At 32.4% G+C, this 24,253-nt stretch overlaps 1 protein-coding gene across 1 annotated transcript in view; it reads left to right on the forward strand.

The window, feature by feature from the left end:
* LOC124353706 (probable chitinase 10) overlaps nt 1-24,253 on the forward strand; it is a 476,771-nt gene that overhangs the window by 364,315 nt on the left and 88,203 nt on the right. The gene's annotated exons all lie outside the window — the stretch shown is intronic.

The raw sequence follows: 24,253 nt of genomic DNA on the forward strand, positions 1-24,253 counted from the left end.
GACAGGATAAGGATGGGTAAGTTTGGTAGTAGGTACCGCCTTCTTTCAAGATCAATTACAAAGGATTTTTGACAATAATCTGTCATGCCTCCCTGGAAGAAGTGGAGGCCAGCGCTCTGTACCAGCCTCTCCAGTCAAAGCGGACAGGGGTGGCACACCCTTATGTCTAAGCTAGTAACTGCCTTTAACACTTATGTAGCCTTAATAACTCCTACAGTTATCCTCCGAAGAAGACTAGATCCATCTATATAAACCATTGCTGCTCCAATATCTTGAATTTTTTGGAATTTTTTGTTACTGAACTAGTAGCGCCACTACTGAAAATCCATAAGGTTTGCCAAATTTATGTGAAAAATCGTTCTTTTTTGTAGGTGAAAAATTCCGTTCTTGTTATTTATTTAATGAACGTATAATTAGATTACGTCCATAATTTTTATAGTTTAACAAATTATTTTCCTTTTCTAAAATATGTGAAGTCCTAGATGGATGCCATTAATCTATTTCAATATGAAGGCTTATAATAATTAACCGATTGAATTGGTATATACAGGGTGAGTCTAAAAGGACTTTACAACTTTGAAATTATATATATATATTTATTGACTTCGCTTACAGACCTGATATACGTATCATTTTGTAGCAAATTATTTCAAGTTTATTGTCATATTCTTATTTCGGTTCGATGTGACTTCCATTAGTCACAGTTACGGCAAACATCCCACTGGTAATCAATTTCTCGTCACACGCGTTCTAGCAAATCTGGCGTAACTTCAGCAACCGCAGCTGTGATTCTTCTTCTTAGGTCTGCAAGAGGTGGAACATACACTTTATTTTTAATGAAATGCCATAGAAAAAAACCCATAGGAGTCAAATCGGGGGAACGAGGTGGCCATGCAATTGGTCCTGAACGCCCAATCCAGCGACATGGAAAACGACCGTATAGGAAATCCATAACATCTGTTAGGTAGTGAAGTGGTGCTCCGTCTTGCTGGTAGTAGAAAGGAGCATCCTGTTGTTCATCTTCATCAATTTGAGGAATCAAAAAATTCTGCAACATATCAAGGTAAATGATACCAGTGACAGTTTTCTCCATGAAGAAAAATGGCCCGTACACTTTAAATTTAATCATCGCGCAAAACACATTCACTTTTTCACTGTCCCGAACTTGTTCAAGGGATTCTCTTGGGTTTTCGTTCCCCCAGATTCTGCAGTTATGGGTGTTCACTTTACCACTGATATGAAAGGTACTCTGATCACTGAAGATTATTGAGTTCAGGAATGTCTCATCTTCCCCCATTCGATCCAACATTACAGCACAGAATTCTCCACGAGCAGCTTTATCTAAATCAGTGATATGTTGTACCATCGTAATTCTGTATGGTTTTAAGTGCAAACGTCTCCGTAGTACTCGCCGTAGTCTTTTGTGGAATTCCAGTCTCCACAGCTGCACGCCGCGTTGATTTTTTAGGACTATGGGCAAAGGTTTCCCTGACCTGTTCGACAGTATCATCACTAACCTGTGGGCGACCTGGCGATTTCTCATGACGAACACAACAACCTGTCTCGACAAAAATTCTTGTGCCAGCTGTAAACAGAAGGCCTGCTTGGAGGGTCTCTTCCGTATTCTGTGCGAAATCTACGCTGAACACTTTGTAGCAGAGTTTTTTTTTTTCATGAAACAATAACACACAGCGAGCACGCTCCGCACCAGTGAAAGTAGCCATTTTAGTACAGACGAAGCTGGCGCTCGCAGTGGCGGTACTTTGTACTACAGCACTACGGGAGTCAAACTTAAAGTAATTTGCTACAAAATGACACATATATCAAGTCTGTAAGTAAATTCAATAAATATCTATATAATTTAAAAGTTGTAAAGTCCTTTTAGACTCACCCTATATAACTTTTGGCATATATAAAAAAATGTCTCTAATTGTTTTGAAGAAATGTTTATTATTTACTAACTCGGTTTCTAACGCCATTTTTTATGTGTTCATCTGCACTTCTGGTTCGAGTGAATTATATATTCGACGTAAACGTTGAGTTTATCAAGGAAATACGACAAAAAATTATAATTATGGCCATTATAATTTACTTCGCTCTTAGTATGTTCCATAGTTGATTTTGTTTTGTTTCCCGATCATTAAATAAATATATATCATAGATCATAGACGCCTACTTCTGTCAAAAGAGAACTAAGATGTGTTTTATATCATTATTTAAATCTATAGTAAAATTTATTTAACATTTTAGAACATTCAGAGATCGAATTGTTTTATTAATTCAAAAGAACATTCCAGCGAAATTTCATCTTCCAAAGTTGTTGTATAATGCGTCAAAGGAAGCCCTTGGAGTCAAATTCTGACCTTCTTATGTTTTTGGACATTTTATAAGGTAGACTAGTACGTACCTAATCAATAAAATCTAAAACTGAAAATGTATGGGATTTCTTTAGACAGTTTTCTTACTATAAATGTAACCTAAAACGTCCCAGGTTATTGCTGGACAACCTTCCATAGGCACTTCACTCATCTAGACCTGGCGTCCATCCTCAAAGTTCTCTGAAACGTACATCTTCTTTATTTTTCACTTACTTGTTATCAACTTGAATCTATTAACTAAACTTCAGCAAACGCATCATTCTCCCCCAACACAAATGTGTATGCTAAAACTCACTAATCTTTCTGCTCTCCAGTAGTCATTTGGACATTTGTTTCAGAAGCTGCTCTGAGGGGAACCACCCAGTCTTCCACGGTTCAGTTCAGTTCACTCACTATAAATGTAAACATATTGAAGATAATAGACAATGTTTACACAGAACAGTTTATTAAATTTGACAGGCTTATGAAATTAATATTACACAACTTTAAAGAACAAGATGATATTTTCGTTACTTTAAAGACCATTGGGGCGTAGCCCGGGGGAATTTTCGAAATACGAATAAACCTATTATATTCATCCTTATATTTTAAGAATGTCCATGTAAAATTTCAGTATATTCTGTTGAGTAGTATAAGCGTGAATTATAAACAAACAAACAAAGGCACTTTGGCATTTATACTATTTCACTTCTAAACCCCTATTATAAAATTTTTAGATGGTTAACTTTATGTTCTCTCTGGTATTTAAAGAATATAACAGTATATATATATATGTAGGTACTTCAATATAAATATTTAGGTTTAAAGGTTCGTAGTTTGTAAATGTAATACGACTAATATTACGTGCAAAATAATTATCATGCGAAAATATTATCAAATGTAATTTGTGCTGCATGACAACAGTAACTTATTATTGTAGACTGTAATTAAACCTTTGCATAAACTAAGGGTTGTTGATGTACCCTTAGTTACTCAGGTCGTGGGTGGCAAGATTCAAAACACGTAGTCAGCTCTCTGTTATTATCTACCCTAACAACAGCACCTGCCTCTGAGACTGAGGTATTTAATTTAAAGATTTTTTTCACAAAAGTAATAAAAGATTATTTAAAATAAGGTTCACAGGTTCATTGGTCTAATTGATCGTAGGTACAGGCTCATAACTTGTAACTATAAAATTAGCTTTAACGCTGTTAAAACCATTTTTTTTTTTAATAAATACTTAACACAAATGAAAATAAATTATTTGTAAATTTTTTTCAACAAGATAAGACAACCTGGTGAATTATTTTCTTTCAATATTTTCACACAACAATTAACTATTTACATTCCTAACATACGGGTTATACGAGGTTACTAATAAGAGATTAGAGCAAATAATTTAATTCTCCGATAAATTTTGCAGAAATTGTCGACAAGTTCCTTTAACTTTGTTTTTACGTCCTCTCCCTCACATACTATCTAAGCATGTCAACCTTAGCTTCAAGCTAATGTGAAAATGCCGAAAATGTACCATTAAAGTATTGTTTTAAAATACCCACAGTACGTATGTTCTGTCTTATTTAAAAATGCTGTTACGATATATTTGTATTGTTATTTTGAAAGCTATAATATTGTAAAGATAAGAATTTATTTTCTTTATAACTTACTGCTCTGAAAGTGTAACAATATCAAAAAAGTTCTACTAACATTTTTAAAAAGTGTTTAATTAAAGCAGTATACGGATCTCAAAACCATTATTAAAATCCTAAATCTGTTTGGTTATATCCTACAGTATTGGCACGGTTGGGGTTTCAAAGTTTACAAAAGGGCAATAAACTGTACGATCAAAGTGTCTGTACAAAATTGACGTATTGTGACGTCAGCACACATCATCCGTCTCCTCCCTCGCACAACACGTAAAATCCTTTCAAGAAAATTGTAAAAAACGTCTTTTTAGAGTTTAAACGTCACAATACAAATTATAAGATGCAAATAATTTTATTACGAGCTCGACTAATCAGTATATTTTAAACCCTAACATATTTGTAGTTTTACTTTATAAAATAACCGTTATTGAAGTTTAGAAACGAGTTTATAGTTTGAAGACATTATTCATTTCATTGTTTATCTATGTGACGCATACCCTTAAATTGCTCTTAGCAGAAACATTGAGAAACATAGTTTCAATAAACTTAAAATTGATTTACTGAAAGGACTTCCCTCGTAGGAACTCCTACGCGGATATCTCACTTGTGGGATGAACATGCTACCACTACCTCTGTAATACTAGTATAAAACATCGAGTCTTTAAAAGGGTTACCATTCTGATTCGGACACTATAATTCTAACAGCAACATATAAATGAGAAACCTCACCCTGATTTACAAGCAGTTAAAAATATGTATTTTAGCTTGTAAGAACTGCCGCCATTTGGTCCAATGGCAGTAAAGTTGGTTTTTCATTAGAACCCCATATTTTCAGATTTTTGTAAAGACAACTGTTTTGCCCCTTAATAACAAATATATGTAAGCTTGAAATGTTGAGATTCCTTGTGGAATTTAATATTGAGAAAACATACTTTTAATAGGCGTTCATTAAAATTTTGTAAACTGTAAATCCAGCATAACATTCGGAAATGTTCCTTATATTTAAGGTATTTATAAACTATTGTGAAATTTATAAACACTGCGACCTAAGTTTAAATAGTTATTAGAATTCGGAGGAAACCATTAAAGCTCTCTTTGGATTGCTGTCATTATTCTTTTCTTGCAACTTTCCCTTCCTCCCTCTTCCACCGTTAATGACTTTACTCCTTTCGGAAGAGAAATACCACATCATGGTGACGGTTACCTGCTAGAATATTATGCTAAGGTCAAGCCGAATTATTGGAAACATAAGATGTGACGGCAGGGATGTTGTTTAGGTGGATTACGCTAGAGGAGATGACTCTGATGTCTTCCGAGATGTAGTACAAGAACTGTTAGTTTAGAGGTCTCTATAATGCTATTGAGGAATATTCTGATTGTGGTAATAGCCGCAGACTGATATTACACTTTAACTGTCATTTATTTGATGTTGACAGTATGCCTTTAAGTATTATAATAAATAGTTAATAACGGTGCTGTAGAATGATAATAACATAATCTCAGCGAATTAAGTTTAAATAAGACTTCAAGCAATTTATCTATATTTAAGATACGTTAACTATAACATAGTATTTCATTGATTTTAGTTTTGTAGAATACTGTGCATGGTTTTTAGTATTCAGTTAATAATTAAATATTTAAATTAATCATATCATAATTTAAAATATATTTGGGTAAAGATAAGTTTAATCTAATTAATACGTATATTATTATGTACGTTATTAATACATGATTCAATATGTACACTTTAATTTAGTTTCCATTTAGTGTGTGTTAATGTAGATTTAATTTTGTTTTTGTTTACTACACGACAACTCACTGGTTACTGTAACTTTTAATGCATCATTCAAATCTATCATCAGTTGAAAACATTAAGAACTTACATTATTTTATTTAAAATTGAGCATAAAACAAGGGAAGTTAGTCTTTCTTTGACTCTAGATGTCTTAAAATTACATTTTGCTCTTACTTAAGGCATACTGAGGAATGGATATACCCTCAGCCTTTAATATGCATAGGTATGATTTACTCTTTTTCCTTTTTGATACAAAAAAAAGTTTCAACGAAATTAACTTGAATGTAGAACCAGAGAAATAAAGAAAAAGTAAGTAAAAGACGATTATCCACAACTTCAAGCTGAAAAAACCTTTTTGTACATATAAAGAAGCAGAGGACTTTGCAAGTAGTAGTTTTTCCTTTGTATTATATATTATGTCATCATAATATAAGTGTTTCATTTTATTTTAAAACTCATGACAACTCGTCTTTGTTTGTTTCTAGATGTATCGATGACCAAGCAAACACTGTTTAGGATGGCGAAGAATCACCAACAGGACTTCTAGCTGTATGTCCACTATGGCATTTGCCCTACGAAATTTGTTTGTGCGGCTATTTTACATTTGTGCTATCTTTACTTGACATTATTTTATAAACATGTTTATTGCTTTGATATATAAATAGTTTTTCATAATTTAGTATGTTATGTGTGTCCGAATAAGTACACTTTTATTTTAAATTTATTATTTTAAAGAAGACACTTCTACTATGTAAACGACTAGTTTTGTTGTACTTTTGAACATAAAACATCAGCAATCTTCATATACATTTTGGAATATATTGGATCATCACTTACAGTTCTTTCAAACGTGGGTTAGAACTATATTTTGTAAGATATGCGTTTTAAAATCCTTTTTAGTATTTTTTCCTAGAAGTGGAAAAAAACGCATATAAAGTGATGTACGTTACAATACCAGTTTCTCATAACGACTGTATTGTTTGGCGTACCTCGAATATTCTTCACTGCGGTATCAAAAGAATTGCACGTGTTTGTGTGACATCTTCTTTTATTTGATCAACTAAGCATATTAATAGTAATCTTGCTTTGTTTCTTAAGCATTTACAGTGATTGCAGTTCATTACATCGATGGATTTTGAATTAATAGTTAATTAAATTTGCGAGTAAAATTAACGTTTTAAATATTCTCTTTCGATTTAGGATTTTAAATGCACTTGTTTGTTGTTGTTTTAATACACACATGATGACTTACGTAACATTGTTGTTAATTTAAAACATTGAGGTCATTTTTTAATACTGATCGTTGCGATGTTGATCAAGAATAAGAACTTATATTGCTAAGACTTCTCTAAGAACAGCCAATATTCATATTACAAAACGGAATAAACCTGTATAAATTATATGTGTAAACATAAGAGGACAACTACCCAACTGTGATTGAATATTGATGAAGGGTTATATGCAGAGTGTTTATCATTCAAACCTTGGCTTGGAATTAGTTCAAAACACCTTTTTCAATGGAGTTCAGACAGCATAATTTATAAGAGAACGGGTGGGAGAAACACAAATCAACTCAGAATAACCGTTCCTTCTCGGTTCCCGGAAAACAGGTTCCATCTAAATTGTAACAAACAGATCTAATCACAGCCGAGTTTGATACATATAGCTTAATAAAGTCTGTCTGTAAAGTAAACGTTATGGGAAATGATATAACAAGTTTCAGTAATTTTAAACACCACGAAATGGGATAATATAGGGTTGTAATAAATAATGAACAGAGAACTTCCTATACAAGTTGAAAACGTTTAGGATATTTAACTATCTGTAAATTGATCACGAAGGGAAATGTATTACCAATTCCTGGTAACTCTTACTACAACGTATTGGGCTATTCTAAGGTTGTATTGGATTAATAAACAGAGAATATCCTAACCGAGTTGACACCAGTGGATGTATGTAACTTTACGTAAAGCGCTCACGAAGGGAAATTTATTACCAATTCCTGGTAACTCTTACTATAACGTATTGGGCTATTCTATGGTTGTATTGGATTAATAAACAGGGAATATCCTAACCAAGTTGACACCAGTGGATGTTTGTAACTCTATGTAAAGGGATCGCGAAGGGAAATGTATTACCGATTCCTGGTAACTCTTATTATCACGTATTGGGAAATTCTAGAAGTGTATTGGATTAATAATCAGAGAATATCCCAACCGAGTTGACACCAGTGGACGTATGTAACTTTATGTAAAGCGATCGCGAAGGGAAACTGTATTACCATTCCTGGTAACTCTTACTATCAAGCATTGGACTATTCTAGGGTTGTTATGGTTTAATCAACAGAGAACATTGCAGCTAATTTGATACCAGTAAGCATATTTAACTCTATACAAAGGCATCACGTATTACTGTATTACCATTCCCAGGTAACTGTAACTGTCACACATTGCGCTAGTATAGCGTTGTAATAGATTAATAAACAGAGAACATTCCAACCAGGTTGAAACTTATAAACATATCTAACTCCCTCTAAGGTTATAACCAATGGTAACTGTATTAACAGTTCCAGATAACTGTAAACTTGACACATTGGGCTAGTCGAGTGTTGTAATGGAATAATCAACAGACCGCATCCTAGCCATGTTGAACCCTGTTAGCATAGTTTACTCTCATTATAATAGGTATCGCAAAGAGATAACGAATCAATAATTACTAACTATAACTACCATTATGCATCGGTGTAATGGAGCGCATAGAGCTACAATTATTTAATGTAATTATTTTTAATGGTTTTATGTACTGTAATTAGTAAAGTTATTCTGCATTGTTTTATTTCCAAATTGAACGCAAGCTTTATAATATTAAATAAAATATATGAATACACGAAATTAATTAATTTAGGTTACTTTTATGTATTAATAATCTAAACGTACTGTATTTTTGTGTGAAATATCCGTAATATAGTTTTATTTAAGTACAAATATTTGTAAGTAATTTTGAAATTACTGCTGAAAACCTTCTTAGCAATTTGTGATTATCGATGAATTTAAATCACTCCTCTTAGAAAAAAAGTGTGAATAGATAAAAAATTACAAACTTAATTGCTACAAGGAAATTATTTTCATTGACCTCAGTTTACGATGCGATAATTACATTTTCTTATTTGAACATTACTTACGTGAATAAAGTACAATATTCAACGCCAAATTTGAGATGGCTTAGGTTATTAGAATTTGAAAAAGTGAATGTCCATGCTTGTACCATTCGTTTCGAAATTAGGTAGATCTGATGAAAATTTAAACCTTAACACCACACGTTAGAGTTATAACAATTGTACTACTGAATATAAACTTAAAATTATTGCTGTATAAGGAATAAATGATTTATAAACTAAAGTAATTAACAAAAAAGAGCTGCCATACTATAAAACCATACAGTAAAATTTTTATAATTTATTTGACTTGCTTATGACACTTTTTTGCGTCTTTCAATGTGCATTACGTGCGTCTTTCAGTGTGATTATAAAGTGAAAATTTGAACTTTGGATGTTAAAGTCTATTTTGAGTTACAAATAATATATTTTATGTGTATATTTTTAGAAATAGAACAAATTCGAATATCTAAGTTGTTAATATTTGAATACTGAATAATTAGTCATGAATAAAACAGATAAATTCAAAATTGTATACTTTTCTTACGAATCGCAAAAGTTTAAATTCTTTTACTAATTAACCATAAAAGAATTAGGATTACCTTTCGTTTCACCATAAAATAGTATTTTCCAAAGTAGTTTACTACTGTTTAACTAATAATGGTATTACAAATACTATAAAGTGAAATATATGTTTCAGTTTCTTCTTATTATCTAATTTAAACATTGAAGGTTGTATGAATCATAACGTTTTTCCCAAAGCAACCAGTAATACTTTGATACTTACTGTAAATAAATATTTGTATTATTAATCACACTATAATTAGAAATGTCCAAGTCTTACAAAATAAAGACTCTAAAATAAGTACAGAATACAAAGCATGAGATAATGGCTAATAATATAACAAGTAAACAATACTCTGCAAACAAGGACTATAAAGAAAACGAGAACAAAAGCCCTTTTAGGTCCACTACTAAAGACTCAGTTGCTACAGACAAGAACAAGGTCAGTGATTATTTCAGAAGGATTATAATAATATAATTATTACACAAAGTACGTTTAATAAGTCTGCGTGATCCCTCGTTGTTATCTACTATGTTTATTATTAATATTATTATTATATCAATATTTTGACTGTTGATATTTATTTATTAATTGATACAAAACCGGATATTTTTTGTTAATGATATTCCATTAAATTTGGGGAAAATGGCGTTACAAGATATATGAAGAAATCCAAAATAATGTTTCTTTCTAAATTAAAAAAATGAAAATGTTAATATACAAACAAAATGTAAAATACAGTGAAGGGAATAAGAAGTGTCCCATGGATAGGGCTCAGATTAAATAAGGATAATAATAACACAAATTTCAACAGAATCAATGTAATAGTAATAATATAATTTTCATACTTAAAAGATAAATAAAAATTCAAGGGGTTGTTGAAAGGTTAATTTATAATATTTACAATTACAAATGAATTTAGAATATTGGTGTACGAGATGCTATTTTGAACTAAATGTAATGCCTGAAACAGTGTTAATAATAGTACTAATATTGCAATAGTAACAATTTTTATATAATACATAACAGTTTACAATCAAATCATAATGTTTATGCAGGCAGATATAATTTGATAACTCACAGACTATGAACTGCCGAAGGCTTTTTAAAACGTTTTGTTATTATTATTTTAGTGATTCATTTACATTTGAAGTTACACGGGCAGGGAGTTTTGGATACAAACAAATTATTATTTGCTTTGAATAAACATTCACATAAATATTACTTCAGCAAAACGTTAACATTTTGATTCATTAACATTTCATGAGACCCACATCTTCCCAAATGTAACAAATTACTGAACATGCTTGTTCAATATATAATTATAAATTCATTGATTTTAAACTGCTGCTGATTGCATAAGAAGACATATTTGTTTTGTAAAGGCGAACTGTGTAGTAAATTATGTGTCATATTTACGTCACACCACAATAATAAGCAACACATAGAAGCTAATGTTTACTCTACCACGATAGAAAATTTGTTGCGCATTCATATAGGTATCAATCACTATGAAATGTTTGCAATATATTCAAAAGTTTGTTAGTATTAAATATTTAAATAATCTGCACTCTCGTATATAAAATTTAATGGTGTCAGTGTGTTCACGAAGGTGGGTTTTTGTGTTTGTTATACAATCACGTAAGAAATAGTACTGTAGACCGATTTTACATGGACATTCTTTGGATTGCTAGTTAACATATTGGCCACTTCTTATTACGAAAATCCTTCCCTGATACGATTTACTCGGGTATAAACTTAGAAAAAATACCACCTTATTTGTATCTTTGAATTACAGCAAATAAATATTAATTATTGAAAGAGCCTGTTACATGTAATCAACTGTTCCGATTAAACATGGTTTTATGATAGCACAATCAATATTTAATTAATATAAACACTATTTTAAATTTGTTTACAATTATAGTATTGTAATCGTAAAGAAAACTTGATAGCCATAACACTTCTTACTTCATATTTTTCTGCACCATGTTTAGCATTCTCACCATTATTTAGCATAATTCAATAAAATATTCAAATAAGAAAATTACATGTTTTAGTAAAAATAAACAGTTAAATATGTACATTTTAGCAAATACTAAGTATTATTGACCTAACCTTGATACACCTTTTCCATATTTAACTCATTGCAATGGTGAATATTAATTATTGGCATTTTTTGTATACCTTCCTATTGACTGAAAGTAGCTCTCCAAAAGGTGACCTATATGTTAAGAATTAAACTGTATTATTAACGTGTAAATGCAGTGTGAACTGGAAAAAAGATTTTATTAGTTAGATAAAATTAATATTTCCAACTAAAGGTTTGGTGCTCTTTTTTATTTCCCACCTAACGATAACTTCGTCAAGCAATGTTGATCATGGCTACTCCTGGGATGGGTCACCGCTTAGCGGTCCTAACCTTGCAAGCGATCCTAACCGTGAAAGCGATCCTAACCTTACAAGCAGGTTGCAAGCGGTCCTAACCTTGCAAGCGGGCCTAACCTTACAAGCAGGTTGCAAGCGGTCCTAACCTTGCAAGCGGTCCTAACCCGTCTGCCCGGTCATTATTTCGGAAGTTACAATTAAGCCGTTGTTTCCCGAGATTAAATTTCAGAAAGGACTTCTTAACTATAAACTCACAAGTTAAAACTATGCATTATAATTGCACATCTTGAACTATTTCAGATTTGTATATTTTTTAATACAGATAACACTTGTCCATTAACTTGACAACATTTCGTCATACCAGTATTTACTGGAAAATGGTGTTATTTCGGACATGTTTTCGCACTTCTTATTACAAATAAAATACACAACTTCGGATCATACCAACAACTAAGTAAACTTTTTACAGAAGCTTATCATGTACCAAAAATATACCTGAGAAACAAGAGACAGAGTTTGGTTTGCGTCCACCAGTTGTGTTGTACCACACATGTACACGGTGAGTTGTCGTTGGGTTGTTTGCTGTCTCAGGGTTGTTATGTCAGGGAGATCTCTCTTTTATTACAACTGTTACGGAGGTTTCAGGTGGGAAACGATTAAAATTGTGAGTGTGCTAACTTTTGGGTAAGGCTAGAAAATTTTTTATAAAAAAATATCTATCTATATATATATATATATATATATATATAATATATATATTTTACGGAAAGGAGGCACTTGATGGTCCTGTGTTATACAGCGACCCATGCAGGTCCATCAAGCCCCCTATTTAAACCTTCATATAACCGTGTTATGAATTTGTTCTCAGCATACATTTATGTTTTATAACTTGCTTGATAAATGTATGCTAATATTTTTTAATATATAAATACTTTTGTCCACATGCTGGTCCGCGTGTAATGAGCGGTCCATGTTGGTCCTTTTTATACACCGTACAATTAAGCGGTACATGTTGGTCCGCGGGTCGTGTGGTTGGTGGTGGGAGAAAGAGGGGAAGGGACCTGCATCTGTCTTTTGATTGTAAATTATTGAATGGACCTGTACTTGCCTTTCGTTTGTAAAACTCCAAGTCATAAAGCCTTAATTTCACATATTTTATTTAATTTTAAGGTAATCATAATTATAATAAAAGTAACAGAATTTCTTGGATAAACATTAGTATTAAAACATAAATTGCTGTTGCATCTGATCTGTGGCCTCCTTATTACCCACAGACATTTATTGTACTTCATAATATTAAACATATATTTCAATAGATATGGTAATGCGCATGTTTTAATGTAAGTAAAATGTATCTATGCTGTGCATTTTTTGTCATAATACTGTTTTTTAATTTGTCGCGTTCCTGTAGTGAATTTAACATAAAAGTTAATTGACAGTGGCTGGTTTACACACGGAGAATACTATGTTTAAGCGTGTCAATTATTGCTGGGTAGTTGTGTGGTCAGCAAATCAGCGTAAGGATTGCATTGAAATAGACAAAATAACAGTTTTATTTTGCCAGAACATCACAAATTTTATAGCCCTCTTCAAAGTATTCTTTATTTTAAAATTTTAAACATCTACATCATATATATCACCCTAACACACTAGAAGAATGTAAACATTCTACATTAATGTTATTTTTAAAATAATACACCAACCATCAATGATGAACTTAAATCAAAGAAATGTTTTAAATTTAAACTAATTTTCGATTATGATCAGGGACCAGGAATGTATACACATATAGGCCTACTAATTCTATACTAACTGTTGAATTACATTTACACTATAAGATAACCAGCAACATATTTATCTCCTAAAATTACATTTGTACATTTTATAATAAACCTGCCATAAAAAATTAAATTATAACTATGTGATATTGGAGGGAGTTGAATTCACTAACAGCTAAAAAATAAACATTATACTAATTTTATACAAATAAGGTATTAACATTTCAATTTATTGTGGACAAAATCTTGAGCTGATCTTATAAAATTATAAGTTCTCAGGTACTGCACTTAATTGTAAAGTTTTAAAATGTATTCCTTTTCCCTAAATGTTTTATAAGTGTGCACAAATTTTATTATTTTACTAAATTCGTATATTTTTTAGGTCATGGGCACCTTTAACAATTTTAAGAATACAGAAGGCCAATGCGCAATACTGTTTCTTATATTACCCTTTTTTATTGGCCCTTTAATTTTTAAATATCAAATGTAACATGTGATGATAGTCTTTCACTACTTTAGCCTATTCTGATTATGGTTGTATTTTATTTAACAATCTTACAAGAATTTGCTTCCTCAAATTAAATATTAAATGTTTGATTGCAAGAAACCACTGAGCACTAATTTAAAGTTCCTGAATTTGGGAAGATATATTTTGGTATTACACAATGACATATTACACAAGCATATCTCCATATAGCATAATATAAAACCATAAAATGTAGGTAAGGTCTGTTCACACTCTACATTTACAGATGGTAAAACCAACTCTTCGTTATACTCTACATTAAAAGGTGGTACATAAAAACAACATAGATCTTATCACATTCTAATTCTGTATTAAATATATCGGAGTTAGTTAATAATATACGAGGGTGGTCTGAAAAGTTTACTTTCTGAACGTGAATAGGAAGCTTCTTTAACAAAAGCTACTGAATTTCGTCTGTTGACAGTTACTCAAAAAAGTTTTAGCTGTTTTCGACGCGCCGTTTTTATGTAACACTCGAGTGAGTTGATGTGAGTGTTTTGTGATATGGACAACGATTATCGTGCTGCCATTAAACATTTGTGTTTGAAAGGCAATACGCCTTCTCAAATAAAAAATGAGTTGGATTCTGTGTATGGAAACTCTGCACAATCATTTACCTCAGTGAAATTTTGGGCTGCTTCATTTAAAAATGGCTATAGGATCTTGAGAGACGATGAACATTCGGGACGTCCAAAAACTGCAAATACCCATGAAATCATCGACAAAGTTAACCAAATGGTGCTAGACTACCACCGAACTAAAATGAGAAATATATCAGAGGTTATATTTCTAAAGAACGGGTTTATCTCATTTTAAATCAACATTTAGGCATGAGAAAGCTGTCCGCGCGTTTAATGTCGCGTTTGCTCACGTTAGATCAAAATTGTTTTAGGATGAATATTTTCAACGCTCTTCTGGCGCAGTTTAGGCGAAATAATCTAAATGCGCTTATTAATTACTGTAGATAAAACTTGACTACACCAGTATACACCCGAAAGAAAATTACAAAAGGGAAACCGACTCAAAAAAAGAAAACAAGCTGCTTCTTTGGCTGTTAAAGAGACAACGACTGTTTTAAGCGATATTAATAGAACTAAGTTAATCGATTAGTTTCAAAAATGAAAACCATTACAGGAGCATACTATCCATCATTACTTGACAAGGTAAAGGTAGAAATTTTTTTAAGAAACGCCCACATTTGTTGTAAAAGAATATAATGTTTCGCCACGGCTACGAACCTTCTCGTCCCTTAGCGGTTATGATGGCGAAAATCCATGAATTACGGTTTTAACTGCTTAACCATCCGTCTTACTCACCAGCTCCGGTCCCAAGCAAATTCTTTTCGTTCCTTCATCTCAAAATTGCGCTCGGAGGACAAAGATGATCGTCAAATGAAGAGGTAATCACCTTCGTGAACAATTATTTTTCAGAGAAATATTCGGAGTATAATTTTTACGGGTTACTGAGATAGTATCGCTGATAGAAGTGTGTAGAGTGAGAAGGAGACTATGTTATTTTGATTTTTTATTTCTCAAATGACGTCATGTTTGTTAGGTCGGAAACGAGACCACTCTCGTAGATATAAAGCATTATTAATGGCTTTTAAGACCTACTTACAATGAATGTACATAGAAAATATTTGTCAAGTTTGTAGATTAGGACCAAAAAAACGGATGGATATCAAAATTTTATTTTTGTACGTAATTTAGGACTTCAGGAAAGGACAAAATATTTCATAAATAATTACTTATTTAAAATTACACATATCTTAAAAATGTCTATATTTAAATCAAATATAATTTAAGAATATTATTATGAATAAAATAAAAATATTCCCACATGCCACTTTTCTAGCACGTACTGTAAAATGTATTATCCTTATTATCAATGATTTTTAGGCCTGGATATAACATGAAGGTATGAATAATATTATAAATGGAAAATTGCTTATGTTTGTTTGTTTTGCTTTCACGCTTTAATGAATGTTTTGCTTTACAAATTGTACTGCAATTTTACGTAGACATATTTAGGGTTCCTTGGATGAATATATACATATTCTTATTTCGAAAATCTCTACGAAAATCGCTTCCCCCTACTGGTTTATAAAATAGCTAAAAATCCCATTTTCCGTCTCTACAGTTACAAAAATTAGTTAATTAAAAGAGCCTCTTCAATGTCAACTGTTTTAAAATATTATAGGTGCAAATGTTTCACATTGATTATTTTATGATCATGATTATAAATTTCTTTGTGTTAGGGAACCGCCCCAAATAGAGAATGGCGTAAACCTACCGATAAAAAGGTTTAAAAATATATATATATATTTCTTAATAAATATCAAAGTTTTTACACACCTAATGTTTAAGCCGAATAAGGTTGCTTTACTCATATGTGCATTGCACTTGATTAAGGGGTCTAGCCAAATAAACCCTCCCCCCAATTCTTTCACATTCATACACACGATAATAACACCTTGCTCAAGTCGTTGCAAAGAATTTAAATTACCTTTTAGTATATTTTTGAATGAAAACGAATTCAGAATATTTCTATCGATTTAAACACTACACGACACAGTAATAACAGCTAAATATACTTTTATGGGATAAATATAGAAGAGGTTTCCAATGTTGCTTGGGTTTGAAACTTCAACGCTGCGCCTTAGGTTTCCGTATATACTTGTTTTAATTAAATCAAATAATTTTCATGAAAAATATTAACACTTACAAAGTAATATATTTTTTGTTATGGTTCATGTTAGCAAAAACAATACGAATATTGTGCTATTTGTGTCATTTTTACTTAATAATTATGGTTAATAACATGATGTAAATAAAAATAACAAATGTTTTAACGTATTTGAAATGAGAAATGAAAATAATAAAATATTTTCAGCTTTAAAGAATTTCCTTAAGATGTGAACCTGGCAATCAGCGATAAGATAGATGGTCGCTCAACATTGCTTTGCGGATACCAATCCCAGAATAATTGGCAGATTTTCCAAATAAACCTATATAGAGCACACATAGTAAATATTGTAACAGTTATGAACGAATGAAGATTACTCCATTATAAGAAAAATATCATATGGGAAATCCACCGCTCCTTCCCAGGAAAGGAAGCATCACTATCACATGCTCCTAATCTCTGTTATGTATATGCGATGGATAAGCACTCAGTAAATCGCGTTAAATCACTGCTTCCATCCTAGAGTTTAGAATATTTGTTTGCACTAAGTCTGGTGCATAAATCTTAAAGCAAAGCGTTCTCAAAAGTGTGTCACAAAGTCCTGTGTCTGATAGTACTTATGATCCCTAACCAAATATGTCCTATAAACAACTGAGACCTATTTGATTGGATTTAAACCCTATCAACATTTAAACGCTACGGGACGCCAATGCTTAATACTGTTTCTTATTAACCATTTAATGTTAAATATATACTGTAACTTTAGATGTTAACCTTTCAATTAACCCATTTCTTTTATAATTAACTGCATTTTGTCCAACGATCATACTTGCATTCCTTTATCCAAATAACATATAAATGTTTCCCTCTTATTGGAAGAAACCAATAAATACTAATTTAAAGTTACTAAACACGGGAGGAAGTATTTCCTCACTACATAATGAGTTACATCAAATCATAGATATCTCCAAGTAGAATAATAAGAAGACTCAGCAAATCTGTTCACACTCTACATTATCATTTGTAAAACTGAGGTCTCGTTATACTCTGCATTAACAGAAGGTTTAACAAAGGCAACACATATAAGAGCTTTTTACATATTACCTCAATATAAGTCGTAAGGGAATAAGTTAATAATATAGGGATACAGCAATATTAAAGGTACAATTTTTACGAATTTTGTACAGTACAAAGATAAATAATAACTTCAGGACGTGACATTTCTTAATTAATGATTTGAGAAAATTACATTTGTTAAGATTAAATATAGCTTTATAAATAATTAAAAAATTTTTGATAAATAAATTCATGACATTTTCTTCAGCCAGACTTCTTGCACCTACTGTAAAAATTCATATCTTTATCAACTTTTTTAATACCCAAAATTTCAGTCATTAGGAATAATCAAAAAGTCAACCTTAAAGATCGCCTACCGACACAGAGTTAAGTGGAAGCGAGCGCTAGTTATTGAAGTGTTTAAAAAAAACTGATGAATGAATCCCTGACCAAGTGCAGGAGGTGCTGACCACAATCACAACACGCCGGACAGGAGTATTATTGTCGCGTCGTAGTGGTAGTAAGAGTACTATGTTGGTCAGCGGGGCGGATGTTCATTCTTTGTCATTCGACTGCTCGCTCTCTCTCGCCCACTCGCCCTGTTCTTGACAGAAGACCTGAAGCGTGTTTCCTCGGTGTCACCTGCACTGAATTCACTGTTTGCTCTGATCGCAGAGCTGAAAACTGTGCACTGAGCACCGAAGTAATATAACCTGATCTGTCATGCAGTGTTGAATGTACCGAGCCAGTACCGCTGTGGTCATCTATGCATTAGGTTCAAGATGCAATCTAACCTATACTTCAGATTGAGAGCAAGCAAAGTAATTTCCTTCCTCTTTTTAATCAGCTTTCATTGCGCCCTCTCATGAATGACGTGGTTGGTAAAGTCTATCAATACATTAGAACAGCGTGTATTAAAATTATCGCATGAGTATTGAATTTTTTAACGATGTTTATGACACTGTAGACAGGGAAAAGTGCGTTAGCGAATGATGCAGAAGTTAATATCTACACATGTCAATATTTTAACTGTAATTAGGATTTTAGTCCAATTTAAATTTTCATGATAGGCAGGAGTTTGGAAAATGATTGTTTTCTGAAAGATTTTTCATTATATTGCTATTTAATTAGCCAATTGGAATGGAACATCTTGTAAGTTGATATTATGTTAGGCCAAGGGTTTCAATGGTTGAGTGTTCTGAGTGGCCGCGTTTATTATCTGGAAAGCGATAGCCTGGAGTTATAAATATCAGGGAACCGCTCCAGAGAGAACAGCTCAATAAGACAATACTCTTGAATTGAAGACGATAACGCAATTATAATATCGTAACAGTGCATATTAAAAAGAATATTATAAAATGTTTTCTAACTGTGTGGTATTGGTTAAAACCTTTCTAGCAAAATAAAGAGTATAACAAAGAAATGCTAATTTTCCTCAATATAAAATTCCTTTGATACATAAAAAAATCATTGTAGTGTGTTGATGATTTAAAATAAATTTAGACATACTAGTATGCACTAGGGGGCAATTTGTTAGGCCAAAATATTATTTTTGAAAATGTATAATTTATTGTTAATTAAAAAAATTTACTCCTTTCCTAAAAATATCATAGCTAACAGCTAAGCATTCACGATACAAATATTTACTTTTTGTACGTTGATAACTTCTTCTTTAGTTATTATGTATTTTATGAATATCTTGCCCAAATAATTACTCAATAGAAAAAATGAGGTATTATTAATCTATAGTATACAATTTTGTATACAAGTTTTGTGTGCAATACGAAACAAAGATGTTAGTGTTGTTATCACTCTCTGGCTAGTGCCTAAAAACTCTGTAGAGTGACACAGACCATCATGAAACTGTGTTCCTCAAATAGATATGAAGCTTCATGCACAATTTTAAGTCAATAGCACATTTAGTTATCGGAATATCGTTCGGAAAGAGAGACAGAAAATGATAAATTAAGTTTTTCCAGCCCCTCGAGTTACAGGCTTCACTAATTTTGAACCAATAACACTAACACCATTCATTTAATACATTTCTAAGGTTTTAAATTTGTTTGAACTAAATTTTTGAATTGTACACAAACAATGTTACATAAATAAAATCGATCACTAAATCTTTAAAGCAGAAATGTGTGTCTTTCCATTTGTTTCTCGGATGATCTGTAGAACGGTAAATTTAAAATGTGGGAGGTTTATACAATCATATTTAGTATTATTGCCAGATTTAGGAACTACATTGGCTTTTTGTATCAATAAAAAAGGTCATGTATGTATTTAAATATCAAACTGTAGACATTAATAGATGATTCTACGAGTTTTTCACTCCGGAAGCAAACCGATATGAACCTCTGGAAAGTCGTCTGAGTCGTCCCGAATATGCTTTGCCGGCCGAATCTCGGTAAACAATATAATAATATTTCATATTACTCTATATTTTATTCTTATAAAACATTTCTCAAAAGTTTTATACTCAATTCCATCCTTCCCCATCAAAAACAATACCATACTTTGCTGCTTTCATATTAAGGACATTTTAATAAATAATTATTACTAGTTTTCCTTTAAAAAATTGTCTCAATAAATTTTATAGACATGAAATTGTGCCATCCTTCCCACCACACAATAACATTCACAAATCTGCTACTTAAAATTAAAAAATAGTTTAAAAATACCATTTGACATAAATTCTAGAGTCTTTCGCCTAGCTGACCACTGTGACCCTGGCTTATCTCGTCACTTTACAGGAAAAGTCAATTTGTTTTCCTTGGCGCTCAGTGCAGGACGCTATTAATATTAGCACTATCAACAAAACATTTACTACATTCTAGATTTAATGAAACTTTACAGTATAAAACATGAAAACAATAAAAACACAAACCACGAAATTCCTTGAAATGTAGCTAGATCTGGGTTTGACTTGGGATAATCACATCGACCACGCATGTGCAGAAATTGCATCAGAAATTTTTGCTCTTCGCAACTTGGCACAGTATTGCTCCATCGCAGTCTTTTTGCCTAATCTATCCTCATCTAGGGTATGGAATTAAACTCTGGGTAGCTGAGCAAAACACAAGTTGGAACGGGTATTCAGACTCCAAAAAAGAACTTACTGTAAGAATGATTTTGGGTTTGAGAGCCAGAGAGTCATGCAGAGATTCTTTTAGGGAGGTCGGGTTACTGACTCTGTCCTGTTTCTGTATTCTCAAGGCGATCCTTTACTCCAGATCAAAGTGCGCTTTGTTCGAAGGGGGGAGGGTTTCACCATCAGTTGGAGTAGAGGTAACTCGATAACTTTCGTGTCCAACAACACAGAAGAAATGCTTTCAGAAATTTGCCTTCTCAAGTTGGTGTGGGACTAATAACAGGCTCCCTAAAGGTATTAAACAACAAAATTAAAAACAAATTAAAGCTTAGTTCAAAACTATTTTGGTGCCAGAGGCATTTTACTCTGTTGACAAGTTTATGATGAATTGCTGGGACAATAAGAGCACGAAAATTCACAAAATCGTTTTGTCAGACATGTAAACGTTAATTACATAATAATAATAATCTCTTTATTGCATAATTTTAACAATTTTTACATCGTATCGCAATAGTCAATAGTTAAAGCAAATTTACCCGATTTTATCTATAACGCAACCTCATATTCACAATTATACAATCATTCAAGACACAATCGCATTGACCTCATATCCAGCACTCTCAAATATCCCAGAGGCTTATCATGAATTTATCAACAGAGTAGAAAGCCTTGGACACCAAAAGGATATTAAGACGCGTTTTAAATTGATTTTGATTATTGGAAATTTTGATTTCATTAGGGAGCCTGTTGATTAATCTGACACCAACTTCTTGCGGGAGATGTTGCGCTAATGTCAATCTACGTTGATGAGTTCGAAAGTTGTCCCTGCCACTAGTGTCATATTGATGAACGTTCCTGTCACGAATCAAGATGCACCTTGATCTGCAGTACATGATCACCTCAAAAGTATAGAGACAGGGCAAAAGGGCAAAGTCAGAAATCGCAACTCTCTGAAAGATTTCCTACACGACTCTGTAATTAAATTTTCAATGATTCTGAGAGCTTTTTTCTAGAGTCTAAAGACGCGCTCTATTTGGTTTATTTGCACAACTTCCCCAAAGTCTTATTCCGTACGCAAAATAAGGATGGATTAGGCCTTAGTAGGCCATTCTTAAAACTTCTGGGGAACAAAATTTGGCTAGATTGCGCCGAGCATAAATAGTTGCCCCTCTGTTCGGGCCGGCAAAGGACGATTCAGAAGGCTGGTTCCTGGAAGGACTGCAATTGTTTAAGTTTATCTTCTGGGTGAACAGAGCCCTTTCATAGTTCCGGGAGTTTAATATGGAAGTGAGGTCTTTAGATACCGTCAATATCTTTATAGTTATAACGAGAGAATAGCTACTGAGTGGTTAGTAGGTGTTCACATTATGTTCAATTGATTACGGTTTATTGCAAAAGCTTATCTTGCAATTCTTTCACCGTTCTTAATTTTAGAGGCATTATTGATTTTATTTCATCCTGCACAGTTTGTATGAATTCCTAAACTGGGAAGGATGCGTTAGATTTAAAAAAGATTTTACGTGTTAGGAAAATAATTATGCTTTATCAAGATCCATTTTTGCACATGTTAAATGTAATCGAGATTTGTAGTAGTATTTGGATAATATATAACTAAAAATGTAGTTATCTCAAATAAATATTTTTCCCGTGAAAACGATTGTTTTTAACACTAAATATTAAACTTTGAATAAATCACTATTTACAAATAGTTTAAAAGATGTTACCAATGTGTGAATTCCTACATTTTAAAAATTATTAGAATAAAAGTACCAACTATGCCTACCCTCGAAAAGGCAATGATTTTATACAATTTGCGAGCGGATGTGACAAGTGTATCGTTAAAACATGGGGCATTTGAGTCAAACAGCAAGAAGAAGTGAATAAATTCTTGATTTGCTCATCATTTTTAATTCTTCATGTTCAGTTCATGATTCTTAAAAATTTGATCACCAGTTAAAAAATATACAAGATTATTTAGCATACATTCAGTATAACTACGTACCTACTGAGCGAGTACAAAAAAACGAGGCGATCACAACATACGTAATTACTGCAGCTGCCGTCTTATTGTCGTCTGGTGGATGCAAAGATCCCAGTCGGCAAGACAAATTTTATATTGCGCAGTTATCTATCTAGTAGTTGTATACATAAATGGTCGGAAGAGTGCGGAATATGCTTTGCTATCGTCTGTTCAATAAAGAATGACCATCGGTGCCCTTTGCTATATCAGTTTGGTCGGCCATAAACCTACCGTCATTAAAATTCTAACCACCGCCGCAAATTATATAAACACCATGGTTTTGATATCAAAAACCGGTTTTTTTGGTTATAGTTTAAGGGTAATTTATTTTTCATAAGGTTTCAATGTAATATCAATGCAGCAGAGTACGATGGCCCGACCTAGTTGTAGTGTTAGCGTATTCGTTGCCGGACTAATACTTTCAAGTAATAATAGCGCAAAATCAATTCTCCTCTGCGTTTTTCTCTATACCGAATTTCTTCCTTATTCTGTTTTATAAGATCCTCGTATTGATTAGTCACCTATGTGGACGGACAGGATACGACTAGTAAGGGTCTCTTAAGAAATACAATTGGTATGCAAGGCAAAATCTGCAAGGCCCCATGGCAAAATCTGACTCAGATGCGTGGCCGGAAGCTAACTAGCGTTACTTCTTAAAGCAATGAAGTTATCTAGATGCAAATATAAATTAATGTCGAAACTGAAGGCTCTTTAATATATTTTTTCTAAAAGAGTAATTGGTACCCGATGAAAGTGACCTTTGAAGAAAGTAGCCGCGTTATGTTTGCCCGCTATTTTATTTCAACAAGACACTAGATATGTTAAAATTAGCCTCCATATGAGAGGCATTACAGGCTATTGAACATATTAACGAAAAGGGGAAGGCTTTGTCCAGTTTTCTTGACGATGCAGCTGTGGGTCATCTTATATCCGAGTTAGATTGGTCTCCGGTCGTAGAAACTGATGATGTCAATGTTAGTGCGGGTTTACTTGTTACAAATTTACAAAATATCATTAAAAAATGTACCAAAGAAAAAACTATCCTTGCAAAATATAAAACAATCAAACCTTGGATCACAAACAATTTAATTAAAGAAATCAGAAATAGGGACAAACTCAGTAATCAATTACAAAAACAACCTTTTAACCCATTAGCATTAATGGCATTCAAAAATACTTGTACTTCTCATTC

The sequence above is a fragment of the Homalodisca vitripennis genome, chromosome 2, assembly GCF_021130785.1.
Source record: "Homalodisca vitripennis isolate AUS2020 chromosome 2, UT_GWSS_2.1, whole genome shotgun sequence".
Lineage (NCBI taxonomy): Eukaryota > Metazoa > Arthropoda > Insecta > Hemiptera > Cicadellidae > Homalodisca > Homalodisca vitripennis.